General features: G+C 37.8%; 1 protein-coding gene across 8 annotated transcripts in view; it reads left to right on the top strand.

The window, feature by feature from the left end:
- Nucleotides 1–22,013, top strand: part of ZBTB20 (zinc finger and BTB domain containing 20) — a 799,945-nt gene that overhangs the window by 523,626 nt on the left and 254,306 nt on the right. For 2 of the 8 annotated variants that reach the window (XM_082394692.1, XM_082394698.1), the window contains one exon: nt 19,119–19,218. The exons of the other annotated variants lie outside the window; for them this stretch is intronic. The gene's annotated coding sequence lies outside the window, so the exon portion shown is untranslated. The remainder of the gene's footprint in view (nt 1–19,118; nt 19,219–22,013) is intronic. 8 annotated transcript variants of the gene reach the window in all.

Below are 22,013 nucleotides of genomic sequence, written 5' to 3'. Positions count from 1 at the left end.
ATACATATATCCATTCTTTTTTAGCTTCTTTTCCCATATAGTCCATTACAGAGTATTGACTATAGTCCCCTGTGCTATACAGTAGGTCCTTATTAGTTATCTATTTTATATATAGTAGTGTGTATGTGTCAATCCCAATCTTCCAATTTATCCCCCTTCCCTTACCCCCTGGTAACCATAAGTTTATTTTCTTCATCTGTATCTCTATTTCTGTTTTGCAGATAAATTCATTAGTAGCCTTTCTTTTAGATTCCACATATAAGCAATACCATGTGATATTTGTCTTTCTGTGTCTGACTTACTTCACTCAGTATGACAATCTCTACGTCCATCCATGTTGCTGAAAATGACATTATTTTGTTTTTTTAAGAGCTGAGTTATATTCCATTGTATATATGTACCACATCTTCTTTATCCATTCCTTTACTTTGCTGTACACCTGAAACTAACACAGCATTGTAAATCAACTGTACCCCAATAAAATTTTTTAAATAAAATCAAATCGCAATGTCAACCTAAGAATCAAAAAATAAAACATAAAACATTTTTTCAAAAATTTAAAAACAGGTCTATCTTAACATAGAGTAAAATCTACTGTTGTTATGGAGATGAGCTTTGTCGATGCCTCTGTGATACTTAGCACTAGACACCACTCAATAGAGACCTACAACCTCCAACCCAAACGCACCAGAGGTAAATGACCTATCTAGTTCCAGTTCTATGTTATATCCCAGTCACAAGGGTACCTTTATTCAGACCTCTGTCCTCCTCTATTTTGGGCCAATAAATTGCCATTTTATTTTTAGTTTATGAATGATTGAATGATTTTATAATGATTACTACTTCTGCCTTCCTAAAAAGACCATTTGCCAACTTTTAACTCAAAAGTACCCTAAGCAAGAGGTATTACTACTACTAAAGGAGTGCTTTTTAGTACTCATCTTGAGAGCTACTTTGAAAAAGGGTGAGGGGAGGGATATGATACCAAATTTCTGAGATGAATACACCAACATGGGGGCCATTGCTTTTTTCTTTTTTTTTTTTTTTAGCATCTTTATTGGAGTATAATTGCTTTACAATGGTGTGTTAGTTTCTGCTTTATAACAAAGTAAATCAGTTATACATATACATATGTTCCCATATCTCTTCCCTCTTGCATCTCCCTCCCTCCCACCCTCCCTATCCCACCCCTCTAGGTGGTCACAAAGCACCGAGCTGATCTCCCTGTGCTATGCAGCTGCTTCCCACTAGCTATCTATTTTACGTTTGGTAGTGTATATATGTCCATGCCACTCTCTCACTTTGTCACAGCTTACCCTTCCCCCTCCCCATATCCTCAAGTCCATTCTCTAGTAGGTCTGTGTCTTTCTTCCCGTCTTACCCCTAGATTCTTCATGACCTTTTTTTTTTTTTCTTAGATTCCATATATATGTGTTAGCATACGGTATTTGTTTTTCTCTTTCTGACTTACTTGACTCTGTATGACAGACTCTAGGTCCATCCACCTCACTACAAATAACTCGATTTCGTTTCTTTTATGGCTGAGTAATATTCCATTGTATATATGTGCCACATCTTCTTTATCCATTCATCCGATGATGGACACTTAGGTTGCTTCCATGTCCTGGCTATTGTAAATAGAGCTGCAGTGAACATTTTGGTACATGACTCTTTTTGAATTATGGTTTTCTCAGGGTACATGCCCAGTAATGGGATTGCTGGGTCGTATGGTAGTTCTATTTTTAGTTTTTTGAGGAACCTCCATACTGTTCTCCATAGTGGCTGTATCAATTTCCATTCCCACCAACAGTGCAAGAGGGTTCCCTTTTCTCCACACCCTCGCCAGCATTTATTGTTTGTAGATTTTTTGACGATGGCCATTCTGACTGGTGTGAGGTGATACCTCATTGCAGTTTTGATTTGCATTTCTCTAATGATTAGTGATGTTGAGCATCCTTTCATGTGTTTGTTGGCAATCTGTATATCTTCTTTGGAGAAATGTCTATTTAGGTCTTCTGCCCATTTTTGGATTGGGTTGTTTGTTTTTTTTGATATTGACCTGCATGAGCTGCTTGTAAATTTTGGAGATTAATCCTTTGTCAGTTGCTTCATTTGCAAATATTTTCTCCCATTCTGAGGGTTGTCTTTATGTCTTGTTTATGGTTTCCTTTGCTCTGCAAAAGCTTTTAAGTTTCATTAGGTCCCATTTGTTTATTTTTGTTTTCATTTCCCTTTCTCTAGGAGGTGGGTCAAAAAGGATCTTGCTGTGATTTATGTCATAAAGTATTCTGCCTATGTTTTCCTCTAAGAGTTTGATAGTCTCTGGCCTTACATTTAGGTCTTTAATCCATTTTGAGTTTATTTTTGTGTATGGTGTTAGGGAGTGTTCTAATTTCATTCTTTTACATGTAGCTGTCCAATTTTCCCAGCACCACTTATTGAAGAGGCTGTCTTTTCTCCACTGTATATTCTTGCCTCCTTTATCAAATATAAGGTGACCATATGTGCGTGGGTTTATCTCTGGGCTTTCTATCCTGTTCCATTGATCTATATTTCTGTTTTTGTACCAGTACCATAGTGTCTTGATTACTGTAGCTTTGTAGTATAGTCTGAAGTCAGGGAGCCTGATTCCTCCAGCTCCGTTTTTCTTTCTCAAGCTTGCTTTGGCTATTCGGGGTCTTCTGCGTTTCCATACAAATTGTGAAATTTTTTGTTCTACTTCTGTGAAAAATGCCAGTGGTAGTTTGATAGGGATTGCATTGAACCTGTAGATTGCTTTGGGTAGTATAGTCATTTTCACAATGTTGATTCTTCCAATCCAAGAACATGGTATATTTCACCATCTATTTGTACCATCTTTAATTTCTTTCATCAGTGTCTTATAATTTTCTGCATACAGGTCTTTTGTCTCCTTAGGTAGGTTTATTCCTAGATATTTTATTCTTTTTGTTGCAGTGGTAAATGGGAGTGTTTTCTTAATTTCACTTTCAGATTTTTCATCATTAGTGTATAGGAATGCTAGAGATTTCTGTGCATTAATTTTGTATCCTGCTACTTTACCAAATTCATTGATTAGCTCTAGGAGTTTTCTGGTAGCATCTTTACGATTCTCTATGTATAGTATCATGTCATCTGCAAACAGTGACAGCTCTACTTCTTCTCTTCCGATTTGGATTCCTTTTATTTCTTTTTCTTCTCTGATTGCTGTGGCTAAAACTTCCAAAACTATGTTGAATAATAGTGGTGAGAGTGGGCAACCTTGTCTTGTTCCTGATCTTAGTGGAAATGGTTTCAGTTTTTCACCATTGAGGACGATGTTGGCTGTGGGTTTATCATATATGGCCTTTATTATGTTGAGGAAAGTTCCCTCTATGCCTACTTTCTGCAGGGTTTTTATCATAAATGGGTGTTGAATTTTGTCAAAAGCTATCTCTGCATCTATTGAGATGATCATATGGTTTTTCTCCTTCAATTTTTTAATATGGTGTATCATATTGATTGATTTGCGTATATTGAAGAATCCTTGCATTCCTGGGGTAAACCCCACTTGATCATGGTGTATGATCCTTTCAATGTGCTGTTGGATTCTGTTTGCTAGTATTTGGTTGAGGATTTTTGTATCTATGTTCATCAGTGATATTGGCCTGTAGTTTTCTTTCTTTGTGACATCTTTGTCTGGTTTTGGTATCAGGATGATGGTGGCCTCGTAGAATGAGTTTGGGAGTGTTCCTCCCTCTTCTATATTTTGGAAGAGTTTGAGAAGGATAGGTGTTAGCTCTTCCCTAAATGTTTGATAGTATTCGCCTGGGAAGCCATCTGGTCCTGGGCTTTTGTCTGTTGGAAGATTTTTAATCACAGTTTCAATTTCAGTGCTTGTGATTGGTCTGTTCATATTTTCTATTTCTTCCTGATTCAGTCTCGGAAGGTTGTGCATTTCTAAGAATTTGTCCTTCTCTTTCAGGTTGTCCATTTTATTGGCATATAGTTGCTTGTAGTAATCTCTCATGATCCTTTGTATTTCTGCAGTGTCAGTTGTTACTTCTCCTTTTTCGTTTGTAATTCTATTGACTTGAGTCTTCTCCCTTTTTTTCATGATGAGTCTGGCTAACGGTTTATCAATTTTGTTTATCTTCTCAAAGAACCAGCTTTTAGTTTTATTGATCTTTGCTATTGTTTCCTTCATTTCTTTTTCATTTATTTCTGATCTGATCTCTATGATTTCTTTCCTTCTGCTAACTTTGGGGTTTTTTTGTTCTTCTTTCTCTAATTGCTTTAGGTGTAAGGTTAGGTTGTTTATTTGAGATGTTTCTTGTTTCTTAAGGTAGGATTGTATTCCTATAAACCTCCCTCTTAGAACTGCTTTTGCTGCATCCCATAGGTTTTGGGTCATCATGTTTTCATTGTCATTTGTTTCTAGGTATTTTTTGATTTCCTCTTTGATTTCTTCAGTGATCTCTTGATTATTAAGTAGTGTATTGTTTAGCCTCCATGTGCTTGTATTTTTTACAGATTTTTTCCTGTAATTGATATCTCGTCTCATAGCATTGTGGTCAGAAAAGATACTTGATACGATTTCAATTTTCTTAAATTTACCAAGGGTAGATCTGTGACCCAAGATACGATCTACCCTGGAGAATGTTCCATGAGCACTTGAGAAGAATGTGTATTCTGTTGTTTTTGGATGGAATGTCCTATAAATATCAATTAAGTCCATCTTGTTTAATGTATCATTTAAAGCTTGTGTTTCCTTATTTATGTTCATTTTGGATGATCTGTCCATTGGTGAAAGTGGGGTGTTAAAGTCCCCTACTATGATTGTGTTACTGTCGATTTCCCTGTTATGGCTGTTAGCATTTGCCCTATGTGTTCAGGTGCCCCTATGTTGGGTGCATAAATATTTACAATTGTTATATCTTCTTCTTGGACTGATCCCTTGATCATTATGTAGGGTCCTTCTTTGTCTCTTTTAATAGTCTTTATTTTAAAGTCTATTTTGTCTGATATAAGTATTGCTACTCCAGCTTTCTTTTGATTTCCATTTGCATGGAATATCTTTTTCCATGCCCTCACTGTCAGTCTGTATGTGTCCCTAGGTCTGAAGTGGGTCTCGTAGACAGCATATATATGGGTCTTGTTCCATTCAGCCAGTCTATGTCTTTTGGTTGGAGCATTTAATCCATTTACATTTAAGGTAGTTATCGATATGTATGTTCCTATTCCCATTTTCTTAATTGTTTTGGGTTTGCTATTGTAGGTCTTTTCCTTCTCTTGTGTTTCCTGCCTAGAGAAGTTCCTTTAGCATTTGTTGTAAAACTGGTTTGGTGGTGCTGAATTCTCTTAGCTTTTGCTTGTCTGTAAAGGTTTTAATTTCTCCATCAAATCTGAATGAGATCCTTGCTGGGTAGAGTAATCTTGGTTGTAGGATTTTCTCCTTCATTACTTTAAATATGTCCTGCCACTCCCTTCTGGCTTGCAGAGTTTCTGCTGAAAGATCAGCTGTTAACCTTATGGGGATTCCCTTGTGTGTTATTTGTTGTTTTTCCCTTGCTGCTTTTAATATTTTTTCTTTGTATTTAATTTTTGATAGTTTGATTAATATGTGTCTTGGTGTGTTTCTCCTTGCATTTATCCTGTATGGGACTCTCTGCACTTCCTGGACTTGATTGACTATTTCCTTTCCCATATTAGGGAAGTTTTCAACTATAATCTCTTCAAATATTTTCTCAGTCCCTTTCTTTTTCTCTTCTTCTTCTGAAACCCCTATAATTCGAATTTTGGTGCATTTAATGTTGTCCCAGAGGTCTCTGAGAATGTCCTCAGTTCTTTTCATTCTTTTTTCTTTATTCTGCTCTGCAGTAGTTATTTCCACTCTTTTATCTTCCAGGTCACTTATCCGTTCTTCTGACTCAGTTATTCTGCTATTGATCCCTTCTAGAGAATTTTTAATTTCACTTATTGTGTTGTTCATCATTGTTTGTTTGCTCTTTAGTTCTTCTAGGTCCTTGTTAAATGTTTCTTGTATTTTCTCTATTCTATTTCCAAGATTTTGAATCATCTTTACTATCATTATTCTGAATTCTTTTTCAGGTAGACTGCCTATTTCCTCTTTATTTGTTGGGTCTGGTGGGTTTTTACCTTGCTCCTTCATCTGCTGTGTGTTTCTCTGTCTTCCCATTTTGCTTAGCTTACTGTGTTTGGGGTCTCCTTTTCGCAGGCTGCAGGTTCGTAGTTCCCATTGTTTTTGGTGTCTGTCCCTGGTGGCTAAGGTTGGTTCAGTGGGTTGTGTAGGCTTCCTGGTGGAGGGGACTAGTGCCTGTGTTCTGGTGGATGAGGCTGGATCTTGTCTTTCTGGTGGGCAGGTCCACATCTGGTGGTGTGTTTTGGGGTGTCTGTGGCCTTATTATGATTTTAGGCAGCCTCTCTGCTAATGGATGGGTTTGTGTTCCTGTCTTGCTAGTTGTTTGGCATAGGGTGTCCAGCACTGTAGCTTGCTGGTCGTTGAGTGAAGCTGGGTCTTGGCGTTGAGATGGAGATCTCTGGGAGATTTTCACCATTTGATATTACGTGGAGCTGGGAGGTCTCTTGTGGACCAGTGTCCTGAAGTTGGCTCTCCCACCTCAGAGGCACAGCCCTGACGCCTGTCTGGAGCACCAAAAGCCTTTCATCCACACGGCTCAGAATAAAAGGGAGAAAGAAAGAAAAGATAAAATAAGATAAAGTAAAATAAAATAAAATAAATTTATTAAAATAAAATATAATTATTAAGAAAAAAAAATTTTTAAGTAAAAATAAATAAATAAATAAATGGACAGACAGAACCCTAGGACAAATGGTAAAAGCAAAGCTATACAGACAAAATCACACACAGAAGCATACACATACACACTTACAAAAAGAGAAAAAGGGAAAAAAATATATATCTTTGCTCCCAAAGTCCACCTCTTCAATTTGAGATGATTCGTTGTCTATTCAGGTATTCCACAGATGCAGGGTACATCAGGTTGATTGTGGAGATTTAATCCGCTGCTCCTGAGGCTGCTGGGAGAGATTTCCCTTTCTCTTCTTTGTTCGCACAGCTCCCGGGGTTCAGCTTTGGATTTGGACCCGCCTCTGCGTGTAGGTCACCTGAGGGCGTCTGTTCTTCGATCAGACAGGACGGGGTGAAAGGAGCAGCTGCTTCGGGGGCTCTGGCTCACTCAGGCCGGGGGGAAGGAGGGGTATGGATGCGGAGCGAGCCTGCAGCGGCAGAGGCCGGCATGACATTGCGGCATCCTGAGGCACGCCGTGCGTTCTCCCGGGGAAGTTGTCCCTGGATCACGGGACCCTGGCAGTGGCGGGCTGCACCGGCTCCCGGGAGGGGAAATGTGGATAGTGACCTGTGCTCGCACACGGGCTTCTTGGTGGCGGCAGCAGCAGCCTTAGCGTCCCTTGCCCATCTCTGGGGTCTGCGCTGATAGCCGCGGCTCGTGCCCGTCTCTGGAGCGCCTTTAAACAGCGCTCTTAATCTCCTCTCCTCACGCACTGGGAAACAAAGAGGCACGAAAAAGTCTCTTGCCTCTTCGGCAGCTCCAGACTTTTTCCCGGACTCCCTCCCGGCCAGCTGTGGCGCACTAGTCCCTTCAGGCTGTGTTCACGCTGCCAACCCCAGTCCTCTCCCTGCGATCCGACCTCCGAAGCTGGATTCTCAGCTCCCAGCCCCCGCCCGCCCCGGCGGGTGAGCAGACAAGCCCCTCGGGCTGGTGAGTGCTGCTCGGCGCCGAGCCTCTGTGCAGGAATCTCTCCGCTTTGCCCTCCGCACCCCTGTGGCTGCGCTCTCCTCCGTGGCTCCGAAGCTTCCCCCCTCTGCCACCCGCAGTCTCCACCCGCGAAGGGGCTTCCTAGTGTGTGGAAACCTTTCCTCATTCACAGCTCCCTCCCACTGGTGCAGGTCCTATCCCTATTCTTTTGTCTCTGTTTTTTTCTTTTTTCTTTTGCCCTACCCAGGTACGTGGGGAGTTTCTTGCCTTTTGGGAGGTCTGAGGTCTTCTGCCAGCGTGCAGTAGGTGTTCTGTAGGAGTTGTTCCACATGTAGATGTATTTCTGGTGTATCTGTGGAGAGGAAGGTGATCTCCACGTCTTACTCTTCCACCATCTTGAAGCTCTTCCTCTGGGGCCATTGCTTTTGAAGCCACTGCTTTTGAAATAACTATATGCCCCTCCATAGTGAAAGTCTTCTTTTACCCAATAATTATAAAGCATATAGTTTTCAGTTTGTACTCATGTAATAGTGGCTTGGAAGCTACCTGCTTAACTAGCAGTCATGGACCCGGAGACCATTTATGTGCCCCAAAGTAATGAATTTGGAGTTATGTATGTGAGTCTCTTGGAATTGTATGTTGGGAGCGGAATAGATTGGGTATAAGAATAGATTATACTGGGCTTCCCTGGTGGCTCAGTGGTTAAGAATCTGCCTGCCAATGCAGGGGACACGGGTTCGAGCCCTGGTCCAGGAAGGTCCCACATGCCGCGGAGCAGCTAAGCCTGTGCGTCAAAACTACTGAGCCCACGTGTCTAGAGTCCATGCTCTGCAACAAGAGAGGCCACCGCAATGAGAAGCCCGTGCACCGCAGCAAAGAGTAGGCCCCGCTCACCACAACTAGATAAAGCCCGTGTGCAGCAAGGAAGACGCAACGCAGCCAAAAGTAAATAAATAAAATAAATAAATTTATTTAAAAAAACAAAGAATAGATTATGCTGTTTAGAAAATATATGATATAGATTTTTATAGAATAAAATTCTGTAAAACAATGTATGGAGCAAAATAGAGAATAGATTAGACAAAGTAATAGATTGGACTAAGTAATCTATTTTGGAGAAAATTTCTCTATAAATTTAGTAAATGAACTGCTTATTAACAGCATTATTATATTTATATTCAATGCAATTTGAAAATAAGGTCAGTATAGAAATTCAAATTCTTATATAAATGGTGCTCTGTGACATAGGAAACAAACTTATGGTTACCAAAGGGGAAAGGGGGTCGAGGAGGGATAAATTAGGAATTTGAGATTAGCAGATACAAACTTTTATATATAAAATAGATAAACAACAAGGTCCTACTGTATAGCACAGGGAACTATATTCAATATCCTGTAATAAACCACCATGGAAAAGAATATGAAAAAGAATATATATATGTATATATATATATATATATATATATATATATATACATATATACATATATATAACTGAATCACTTTGCTGTACACCAGAAACTAACACAACATTGTAAATCAACTATACTTCAATTTTAAAAAATGGTGCTCTGTGGCTGATCACCCAAGAAAGGTACAGTTTTGCTCTAGCTCACCTTTCTGGTTTACAGGTGATGATACTTTTATATTTACCTTCACTGTCTCTTCTCTGCCAAAATGAAATTCACTATTTGGGAAACTGCACCATTTACAACCATTTTAATACTGCTATCTGCAAGTTATAATCATGGAAATCTAACCTATGTGAAATAAAATATCCCAGGAAAGCCCTGGTAAAACTTATTTGGCAGTCCTTTGACAATACCAGGACTCTAGGTATTAACCAGCACAATGCCATGCTGTATAATATCTTGTCTTCTTTCTTGGTCCAATGAGAGCTCTGGTGAACTAAGGCAAAGCTAGAGTTATGATCTAACTCCACATAAATAGCAGAGCTTTTGATTTTGTCTCAAATGACAAAAAACAAATAAGCAAACAAAAACAATTTCTAACCTGTTTATTTGGTGCCAAGCACTTCAGAATTCTCAGGAGTCAATATGGAGAAATGGAGAAATGGTATGCCATTCTGGATTCTGGTTTTCGATTACCTTGATTAACTAGACACATGTTTTCCAATATTGACAAACCCAGTGTATTCTAAATTATTGGTGGCAGCATTTCAAAAATCTCAAAACAAAATGCATTTTAATATATAATTATATTTTAGGAAGGAGTAGTCAAGGAAGAGGGATGCAAATCACGTGAACAACAGGTCACCAGAGATTCTAAACAGTTAGCTGTAAATCACTGTTTTAGATGTTGAGGACAGGGAATGCATGCTTTCAAAGTACAGTACTTTTATGCACAGTGTCCAAATAGCAGCAATTTGAAACATAGGTATAACCAACCACTTCAGAAAAAGGACAAATTTAAAATGAACACTCCCTAAAACAGAAAATCAACAGAATGTTGTTAAATAAATGTTAATGTTAATATTCTCAGGAAGGAAAATAAACATCACAAGTGGCAACTTGTTTCACTACTCTCTCATCGTTTATATCTGAGTTCATATAGCCATGTTAGCTTGCACGTCTTAATAGCTGCTAAACTAACACCACGTACCTGAATATGCATATCCCCGTTGCTTCTTTTCTATGAGGTTGTCTTCTTTCTCTATAAGTTTGCCATATGTAAGGGAAGGCTTATAACTTTGTTTCTTTGAATCTTCTTGCAAGTCTTATATTTTCCATTATCCGTGATGGTTTGGTAAATGTCACTGATGGACTGAAAATAAAGAATGGCTAGCTTTGTGGGCAAAATAGCATCTAGAAGTAGAGCATAGAAAGTAAATCAGGAGTGTGAAATGTAAAACTGAAATTTAAACATAGCTGTAATAGTGGACTGTATAAGAAGCATGAAGAATATAGATATCTCTACTATTTCCTCTGAGCATGGATCAGACACTTAATCATGCTTGTTTGATATTCAGCTGAAATTGGATGTGAACATTTTGGAGAGAAAGAGTTATTAAACCCCGTCCCAGTAAAATTTAAATCCAAAGACATGGAAGCAACCTAAATGTCCATCAATGGATGAATGGATAAAGAAGATGTGGTACATATATACAATGGACTATTACTCAGCCATAAAAAAGAATGAAATAATGCCATTTGCAACAACATGGATGGACCTAGAGATTGTCATATGAATGAAGTCATACAGAGAAAGACAAATATCATATGATATTGCTTATATGTGGTATCTAAAAAAAATGGTACAAATGAACTTATTTACAGAACAGAAATAGAGTCACAGATGTAGAAAACAAACTTATGATTACCAAGGGGGAAAGTGGGGGGGAAGGATAAATTGGGAGATTTGGATTCACATATACACACTACTATATATAAAATAGATAATTAATAAGGACCTACTGTATACAAGCACAGGGAACTCTACTCAGTGCTCTGTGATGACCTATATGGGAAAAGAATCTAAGAAAGTGTGGATATATGTATATGTATAACTGATTCACTTTGCTGCACAGCAGAAACTAACACAACATTGTAAAGCAATTATACTTCAATAAAGATGTTTAAAAAAATTATAAATCAACTATACTACAATAAAAATTAACTTTAAAAAATAAAATTAAATTCTGAAAAAAAAGTCTTTAAGGAAAAGTCAAACCGTTGAGTTTTTTCGTCCTAACAGAAAAAAAAAAAGAAGATTGAGATAGTGAGCTAAGATTAACTTTTAAGCAAGTTATGGGAAGTAAGAAATGAGACTTTCTTTTCTTCACTGAGGCCCCATAGTGATGAAATAGGCTTACACTGCAACAGAAAATCTTTAGGTTTGATAATGAGGTAAGCTCTTGATAGTGAGGCTTCTAAACACTGAAAGGGAAGTTCTGGGTTTGTCTTCTCTGAAGCTCTTTAACCTAAACAGGATAGACCCACATCTTTATGGAATGGTTTAAATGTGTCAGGATGAAAGGAAGCAATGACTTCTCAAGGTGATTCTCATTTTTCAGGACTTTCTTCTTCTCTGTCGTTTTAAAAACCACTGTTATTCAGAAGCAAACACTACTAAAAGCCACCAGGACTGCTAAATGTGGTTGCCCAAGGTGAAAGCAACAGAAGTGCCACCAATGTTTTAGTGGAGAATTCTCAGGAATCACACTATGTTACCCTTTGTTCCATATGATCACATATATGTAACCGTCACACTATATTACCATCATTGCCTATAATAATTGCTTTCCTACAAACTTGGAATTGTGGGTACAGCTGCTGAAAAAAATTACTTGTGAACAAAGAGATTAGAACATATTTTCAGTGTTCTGTAAAGAGGTACAGTAGACTTTTAGTGGAAAAGTTAGCACATTTCACTCTCTGCCTGTTGCTCTCAATATTCAAAGTCAAACTCATTTCTATTAAACTTAAATCATTCCCTTCCTATGACACTAAGTATTTTTGATTCATCTCCAAAAATATGAAGCCAACATGTGTTGGTGGAATTTGCTTATAAAAATAAGGGGAGAAGTCCACAGTAAACAAGTAGGAAAAAGTATATCCTCATTTAAAAATATATATACACCAAGCTCTTCCTACTTGCGAAGTACTCTTCTAGGAACTAGAGGTACACAGATAAATGTGTCCATCACTAAAGAGTGCTCACAGACTGTTGGGAGAAGCAGACTTGGAAACAGAGAACTAAGGTGCGAAGAGATGGGTGTTGGAGTAAAGGTAGATGAAAAGTATTGTACAGATTTGCCTGGGACATTTCTGGGTTTTGCCTGTGGTCTTGGTATTATTTATAGGGTCCTTTCACCCTCAAAAAGTGTCCCCATTTGGACAGTAAACTGTGTGGTCACCCTATGAATAGCTATAGCTGTCAAGCCTGCCTGAGGTTGTCTAGCAAAACTTCCACAGAGTAGGACAGAAAATCGAAGGGATTAAGAATGCTTTGTCACATGTGTTATCTACATCCAAATGGAAATGAAAAAACTGGGTAGACTAACTGACTCTCATTCTTCCCAGGGTTGTCAGAGGGGTAGAATGGGAATTTAACTTATGTGTGGTGAGGGAAGAGGGACAAGGCAAGACAATCTAAACCCTTTGTTGGTATATGAAATGCATAAGAATTGTCACTAAATGAGCCATTAAACTATTAATTCCCTGAAGCTCTCAGGATTGAAAAGTGTGGTAAAAAAGAACGAGAGGCCATGATGGGGAATTTTAGAAAGACATGTTAAGCTTTAATATAAGGAAGAACATTTTGTACAAATAGAAGTGTCCTAGAGCAGGACTGAGTTGTCTGCGAGGTTGAAAGCAACATGCCCCTGGCGGTGTGCAGCAGAGGCTGAATGACTGCAGCGAGCAAACTCAGACACCAGATTAAGACTCAGACCACAGGGTTTTAGGGTCCTTTACACACTGCCCTGTGATTTTATGATTCTGCATGATGCATGGTGTCTTTTTGAGTAACTTTTAAGTAAGAATCTTGTGCTTGGGGAAACCCCTAGAAGTAAATTTTTTTTATTTTTTAAAAAGTAGAAATATCATGAAACAAAACGTTTGTGTAAGCTAAAACCTCTTGGGATCCACCCTGAACACACACTAAAAAGAGACCCAGGAATCTCACTGAGCTCATTTTTTGCTACTCATGCAAGGAAAGCAGCCATTAGACATGTAATATTCAGAAGATATGCCTCACTCAGGCCTCCACCTCTTGGACACGTATCATTTTAAGATAGAACAGCTGCAAAGTCTTGCTTACCAGTTTGATTTGCATAGCTCTGAGTTACATAGGAAGAACCTGTGGCAAAGCTATCATTAAAGAGAAACAAAGCAGAAGACTGAACAAAGGATACATTCTGTGCAAAGTTTGAAGTTTAGACTGTTTCAGTAATCCTTGTCATGGTAAGAAAGACGTCTGCCCCTTCCCCCATCTAAAAACAACAGCAGACAAGTGACAAAAGAAGGCTCCCTGGGGGTAACATAGGAGCAAAGAGTAGGGTGAACTAAAGGCTATACACATGAAGAGAGAGAAAGGAGTCCGCATGGACACAGGGAGAAGCAGCCAAACACCGTGCATTCACTGCACAAAGATACGTGATTCGGTTAGAATCCCTTTCACCTCTTCCCCAGTGTGTTAAAGCCGGAATAGGTCAGGCCGAGGCAAGAGGAACCACATCTTGATGAAGCTCAGCTTTCCCAGAGGCCTAAGAAGGGTGGCAACACAGCTAGAGCCAGAATATTTTCAACAGGCCTTTTGTATCAAATTCTCAAATATCTACATTTTCAGATTAAAATGTTTCCCAGTAAACTAGAGAGAAAAGTCTTCTGAAGGCAGTTGGAAGTGACTTCAGTTCTTCAGTGGTCAAGAGTATCAGGGCTTTGGATTAAGGGAAAATAGTTTCAAACCTTTGCTACTTACAGATTTATGGTAAAGTATTTAAATTTCTATAAGTTTTAGTCTCCACAGGTGAAAAAAAATTGATAATACGCACACCACAGAGCTGTTATAAAGATTGTATTAGACATGTAAATTGTGTAATGCATGTAGTGTCTGGCAAATGATTACTAACAATAAAATTTTTATTCAGCAGGGACAAATATACATTTCTGTAACATTCTCTAGTCACCATACCAAGCTCTGCCTCATTTTACATCATCACTTTCTGGCTGGTTCTTAACATTCCAACCTCTGTTCCAGCTTTGACTTGCTTCCCTAGATATTGTGAGCGTCTGTCTCCCTGCTTCAAAACTTCATGCTTCCATGTTCTTTAAGGGGTATACCTCTTTAAGAGGTATACCTAGAATCATTTATAAATCCAGTACCAACAATGGACAAAAAATTTAAATCATAAAAAGAATACATGACTTTTAGGAAATATTGTTCGTGAGTTCTGAAGGCATTCTTCATGTTTTATAATAACATTGACCCTGAGACCATTCATGTCAGGTAAACAAGAAACAGGTATTATTATTTTGTACCCTCCTCCCAGGAGGTTAAAATGACTCACGAAAATTCACTCAGCAATCTCAGGTGAAGAATCCCATGAGACAATCTTGAATTCTTGATCCAAAATCTGCCATTTACTATGCAAAAGTCAGCCTAGGAAGGATGATCCCAAGTGTTAATTTTAGATTATGATAATACCTTTTACCACACACTTAAAATGTTTTCTGCATGGACCTTTGATTACCCACAGAACACAGGGAGAAGGCCATGTAAATCCCCTTCTCAACAGTTAAAGCAGTCCTTGTCACCATAACTATCATATGTTAGATCACATCAGTGTCTGTGACATAGGCCTTGGCTTCTCAGGATCTACTCATTAGAAGTGAGTTTATGTGCCTTAAAACATATGGCCTTGATATATGATCCCAGAGCAAAAGAGCAAGGTATTTCAAGCTGGCCACAATTTTATTGACTCTTACAGACTTACTTTGTAGTCATTCCAATAAACTAGATGAGAAATTTCTGATGCTCCAAGCTATCCAGTCCCCAGGACTCCATTTCATGATTCAGTCCGACTAAACAACACAAGAGTGCTTTTGTGTGACACTGTGACCACAGGGATAAATAATTGCTTAGTAATTCTCTTTGAGGCAGAAAATTCTAAACATGGAGAAACCATTTCCCCTTAATGGGAGCCAGAAATCCTGTAAGTGCTTGAAATGGCATTCACAAGTCTGAATGGTAAACAGATAAAAACAGGAGCGCACCAGTTGCACAAATGACTTGCTTGTCACAAACTTGTCATTGCAGTAATCTAACATTTCTTTCACAGAGCCCGGTGGAAAGTATGGAACAAACAGGCCCTGCTGACGTTTTGGCTCTGCTAAGCCTTCCTTCGAGCTAAAGCATCTGCAGCATCTTCCTGTTCTAGACCCTTTATCTGTTGAAGTTAGTTGATACTGTACATGTCAAAGAAATGTTTGACTATTGCATTAACAAATTGATGACAAGCAAGTTATTCCTGCAACTGAAATGCTTCTGCTTTTAGCAGGCTGCCATTTTGACCTTCATCTTATTATACAGAAGAACCCAAACAGAACAGAGCACTGGGGACATAGCATATTGTTGCCCCAGGCTTGGGACCACCTGTCTAGGGCTTAGGTGCAGCGGTATAGTGAACACACCAGGCAGTTTCATCAAGTTTATGGATGGGATTTTTCTGGTAAAACATAAATAGTATAAGCACATTGGACTCTCCCAAGGATTCCTGTTGCTGGGATAAAATGAGCCACATAGAAATTCATTTCCTCCCACACCCTCTTCACCCCAAACACACACGTGTGCGTACACAGGTCTGTATATACTTTATAAAACGTTAATACAGAAGTCCCCCCTTATTCACGGTTTCACCTTCCCTGGTTTCAGTTACCGACCGTCAACTGCAATATGAAAATAGTAAATGGAAAATTTCAGAAATAAACAGTTCATTCGTTTTAAATTGTGCACCGTTCTGGGTAGCATGATGAACTCTCACACCATTCCACCTGGGATGTGAATCATCCCTTTGTCCAGTGTATCCTACTGCGCAGTCACTTAGTAGGAGTCAGTTAGTCACTTAGTAGGAGGCTCAGTTATCAGATCCACTGAGTCGGCACTGCTTGTGTTCAAGTCACCCTATTTTACTTAATAACGGCCCCAGAGCACAAGAGCAGTGATGCTGGCAAATTGGATATGCCAAAGAGAAGCTGTGAAGTGTTTCCTTTAGTTGAAAAGGTGAAAGTTCTCAACTTATGAAAAAAAATCGTATGCTGAGGTTGCTAAGATCTCTGGTAAGAACGAATCTTTCATCCATGAAGTGGTGAAGAAGGAAAAAGAAATTCATGCTAGTTTTGCTGTCACACCTCAAACTGCAATAGCTATGGCCACAGTGCATGATAAGTGCTCAGTTAAGATGGAAAAGTCATTAAATTTGTACAAAAAGATATTTTGAGGCAGAGACAGAGAGACCACATTCACATAACTTTTATTACAGTATATTGTTATATTTGTTCTATTTTATTATTAGTTGTTGTTAACCTCTTACTGTGTCTGGCTTATCATAGGTATGTATGTATAGCAAAAAATATAGTGTATATGGGGTTTGGCACTACCCGTAGTTTCAGGCATCCACTGGGGTTCTTGGACCCTATCCCCCTCAGATAAGGGCGGAACACTGTAGCTGGAAGAGGTAATGAAAAGTATATACCAGTTTTACACAGTTTTTGCCAGTTCTTGGATTTCCTCCTATCCGTAGCCTTTCCTCACCTCCTCCTCATTCAGCATGACATCTGGAGCAATCTAAACCTAATCAGAGCCACGCCCTTATCCCCTAGAAAATGAGGTACGTCCATCAGCCTCCTCACAGAAACCTGGGACAGCCCTTACTCAGAAACCACCGGTTCATCTCCAACCTCAGCAGCCAGTAGGGAGTGCTCATACACTGTGCAACTTCAGACTCTCGCCTTCCTGCTTGAGGAGCCCTCCGCTCCCAAGGGGACCCACCCTTGGTGTTTCCTGAGTGTGCGTCTGGTGGGTCCCAGGCTTATCAGCATATACACCAGAGCTGGAGCCTGTAACAGGAGCCTTGCCTATTGCCTCCAAGCATTCTGCCTCTGCTGGTGTCTTAGGCAGATCAGTACTTGGAACAATGGAGCTTTCGCCCCCAAAGACTTTGGCCTTTTCATAAAGCTGAGCTTCTCTTATTCACCAAGGTGTCAGGTGCCCTGAATTCTTTTCACACCCTTGGTTAAGGGTGCATTGATAGTGTCTTATCTGGTTTAAATATTGACAGAAAAAAATTGCATTCTTAGACTTATTTTCTTTCTGGCGCCCCAGGTGCTTTCATTTTTAAAAGTCTTGTGTAAAAATGATGATCATTGTTCAGCCATGAGAACCGAAATTTCTTGCCAAAGTAGTGATGGGGCTTAACTTTCTTCTAGATTTGGCAAATGTATCACAGTACTGTCTCCCAGATGAAATGTTTTACTCCCATCCCAAGTATCTCAGGCTGTAATCTACACCGCAGCTTTGTTACCTCAGAAGACAGGTGGGAAAGGTGTGTGACGAGGGTCCTGGTTTGCACAGTTAAGGATATTGCCCCTGGAAAAGGAAGTGAAGGGAGTTTGAGGTGGCAATGATATCTTCTGTCAAAGAAAACATGTAAATGAACCATTTGAATTTTAAATGGAATTTTAGTGACTCTTTTCTTCCTTCTTAAAGTTCCTAATATGATTTCTGTAATGATTTTCTGTTTTCTTTCTTAATAGAACGTAAATGGCAAAGAAATGATATGCTATTTTTGATTCAGGAAAAAATAAAAATCTTTTTTGTGGGAGCTCTCTTTTTAAATACACATTAGGGAATAGATAATGGCAACAAAAACAAATGTTCTCTCTTCGTATTCAGAGGGATAGATGATTAGTGTATGTGCTTTTAATATATATTTACTTATTTGATTGTCTATTTTAAGAAAGGAAGAAAGTAAAGAAAAACTCTCATGCAGGAGTAATTTCATTAGATTCATAGAATGGTGGGGCTGGAAAGGAGCCAAATGAGAGGGCTTTGTCTTTGTGTCACACTCCCACTTTACAGATGTGGATACTGAGACCCAGACATCTCAGTTATAACAGGAACAAAGGTACACATCAAGATTGTGGCAGAGCTAGGCCTAAATCGAGGTCTAACTTTCAATTCAGGCAATATTCTCTCAGAAATTACGTTATTTATTTTTTAAACTTTCTTTTAAACAAAGAGTAATTTACATCGATGTGCTTAAATCTAATAGGACATTTGCTTTTGGAAAAACCAGGTCTACGAATTGGCTAAGCCAATTCAGGGACGTACATGTGAACAGTATGGAGACATTTCTTCCCAAGCTGTATTTTATCTGAGTCGTATAAGGAACCATTATAATTTCAATTATTTCTTTTCTCCTACAAGATTTCAAAGAAACACTTCTCCATTCCCATTTTGGCACCTGAAAACATGTATTTTTAAATGGGTCTATAATTATTCCTTTAATAAATATTCATTTAAGTAGGTCATATTCTAACATTCTTGGAGATAAAAAATCTTTTATCAGATTAAAAGAAATCTGTTTTTTATTCCCACTTTTAGCCACGTTTGAGTTGGTCTTTGTAATCGTCAGTTTCAACAAAACATTAAGTTAAAACATCAATGTTTTTGTTTGTTTTGGTTCTTTCAGTTTAACACGAGGGAAAAAAATACAAAATGCATTTACCTTTTTGCAGCTATGATAATTATATACTCTATTTTTCACTTATGCAAAACTTATTTTTGAGGGTTTTCTTTTTGTTTCATTTCTCTATTTTTGCCTTTTCCAAACATCTGTACCATGGCTGGTGGCGAGAGTAGCAGTGGCTGGCACTTTTCCTCCACGATTTGAGAGAAAGAGAATTGGCTGGAATAAAACCTTGCTTTCCATATGGTTGACTTGAAATACAGCATTGAAAAGGTATCGTCTCTTTTTCTTTTCTGAAACCAGAGGTGAAGCCCAGAAACAAATAGCAATATTGATGCCAAACCACCTGTTGATTCACATCAAGAAAATCTTTGGCAATGCATCCCGTACTTCATCAGTTGAAAAACCTAAATGGATGAATGATCTTTGTGCATTAGTAGCATCGCATCAACAATACATACTGCTGGTCGTTCACTTAAGAAAGCCTAGATTCTACACATAGTCAAGAAATGAATTGAAAGTTTTGCTTTTGATTCAACAGAATGATCGCTTTGTAAGTATGTCTGGCTGTGAAGTGTTTATTGATTCCTGGAATAGTTGGACCTAGTGTCAGGGACAGTGAAGAGGAGAAGATGACACTAGTGCTTTCTTTTACCTTGATTAATTCTAGTTAGGAAATGCAGTAGTCTTTGTCTTATCAATTTTTTAATGTAAAATATTTCAAGCATATAAAAGTATAAAGAATAATGTGAACATACAAGAATCCAGCACCCAAGTAGAACAAACCTCAATCAATGTGGAAAATTTTTTTCCCAACCTGTTTTTTATCGTATGTTATTCTAAGTTATATATAGTGAAGTACACAAATTAAGTGTATAGCTTGATGCACTTCTATGTAAGTATACATCCATGCGACAATATCCAATCCAAGATATACAAAACATTCACAACACCTAGGAAGAATCCCTCATGCCCCTTTATAGGCGATATCCTCCAAAACTTTAACAAAACGTTAAAAACAAGCAAAACTCTTCTGATCTCTATCATCATGAATTAGCTTTACATAAGTCATGTATTATGACTTACATAAAATGCGTTCTACTGTATGTATCACTAAAATCTGAGTCTCTGATTGTTAGACATTATTTCCAGTATTTCCCAATCACCACCGAAATTGTAGTTAACATTTTTGTACGTGTTTGTACACAGAGGAGGAAATGCTAAACTGTAAGAAATAATGCATTTTGAAATTTTTATTATATATTTTTTATTTTTTAAATTAAACTTCACTAACTTTACTAAGAACTATAAAAATTCTCTCTTTAAAATGGTAGTACCAAGTTACTTTCTCATTAGCAATCTATGAGATCTTCTCCACATGCTTCACAACGTTTTGGAATGGCCAAAGTTTTTACATTTTTGTCAGACTGAGGGGGATTGAATAATATATCGTTTAAAATTTTTTTCACTTATAAACCACTGGGATTTCCTCATGTGTGTTGCCTATTTGTATCTTCACCCATGTTTTTATTGGGGTATTTGTTTTGCTATTGTTGTTTTGGACAGCTTTTGGTTTTGCTGGTGGTTGTAATATTCTGGATTCTCATCCTTTGGGCAATATAGATTGCAAATGTCCTTTCCCAATTTTCAGTTTCTCTTTTAACTGTGTCTGTAGTAGCATTTATTTTTAAGAGTTTCTAATTTTAATGCAGTTAAATTTATTGATATTTTCCTTTATGGCTTGTGCTCTTATGTCATTTTAAAAAATCCTTCCATTTGACAAGATCCTTAAGAAACCTTCCTATATTTTCTTCTAACAGTTTTAAAGTTTTGCCTTTTACATTTAGATCTCTAATCTTCTTGGCATTTATTTTTGTATATGGTATCTTACATGCATCATATTTTATTCTTTTTCCATGTGGATAACCCAATTATCCCAGCACCATTTAACAAATTAGTCATCCTTACCCACTAATTTGTAATGCCATCTTTCGCCTACATCAAATCTGTTTATTTAGGATCTTTATCCAGTGGACTGTTTCTCTATTCTTGTGCTAACACAAAAGTGCCTTAATTACCATAGCTTTATAATATTCTTGTTATTTGGTAAGGTAAATCTCTCTACATTGTTCTTCTTTAAAGTTCTCTTGGCTCTTCTTGGCCTTTTGCTATTCAATATGAATTTTAGGGTTAGTCAGTCAAATTTGGCAAAAGCCCTGCTGAATTTTGTTTGTATTTACATTAACTTTAGAGAATAATCTGGAGGAGAATGGATATTCTTATAACACTGTGTCTTTCTGACATTAAGACTATACTCCTCTACTTAATCAGCTCTTCCTTCAAGTTCTTTAATAATGTTTTATAATTTTCACCATAAAGGTCTCGCTTGAACCTGTTTTGTTAGAGTTCCTCTCATATAACTTAGTTTTCATGATATTATGTATAGAATCTGTTTTCCACTGTATTGTTTATTGGTTATTATTGGTGTATACTCAGCAACTTTGCTGAAGTCTCTTATTAGTTCCACTGGCTAAACTGAAATTCTCTTAGGTTTTCTACATAGACATGTATATCATCAGTAAATAATTCCAACTTGTCTCTTAACTTTCAATTCTTAAATGTTCAATTTCTTTTTCCTGTCATATTGCATTACTGAGACCTCTATATAGCATGGAGTAGAAGCAGTGATGTTCGGAATGCTCTGTTTCTTTCTTTAATGGAAATGCTTTGGAAATGTGGTATTTGCTTAGGATTTTGATAAATCAAAATTATTGTAAGAAAGTTCCCATCATCTATTTAAAGTTTGCTAAGCATTTTTAATCAAGAATACTAGTTGAATTTCATATAATGCATTTTCTGCATCAATAATATGATTAAAATTTCCCATTAATATGTTAATATTTTATGTGATATTAATACATTTCTTGATAGTAAACACTTCTTACATTCCTGCAAAAAAACTTTACTTGGTCCTGTTGTGTTTTTTAAATCCACTCTTGACTTTAATTTGCTGATAGTTTAATAATATGTTTGCATGGGGAGATTAGTCTTTAATTTTCTTTTCTTAA

The sequence above is a fragment of the Balaenoptera borealis genome (assembly GCF_965194805.1).
Source record: "Balaenoptera borealis genome assembly, chromosome: 5".
Taxonomy (NCBI): Eukaryota; Metazoa; Chordata; class Mammalia; order Artiodactyla; family Balaenopteridae; genus Balaenoptera; species Balaenoptera borealis.
This window is presented reverse-complemented; position numbering and strand designations above follow the sequence as displayed.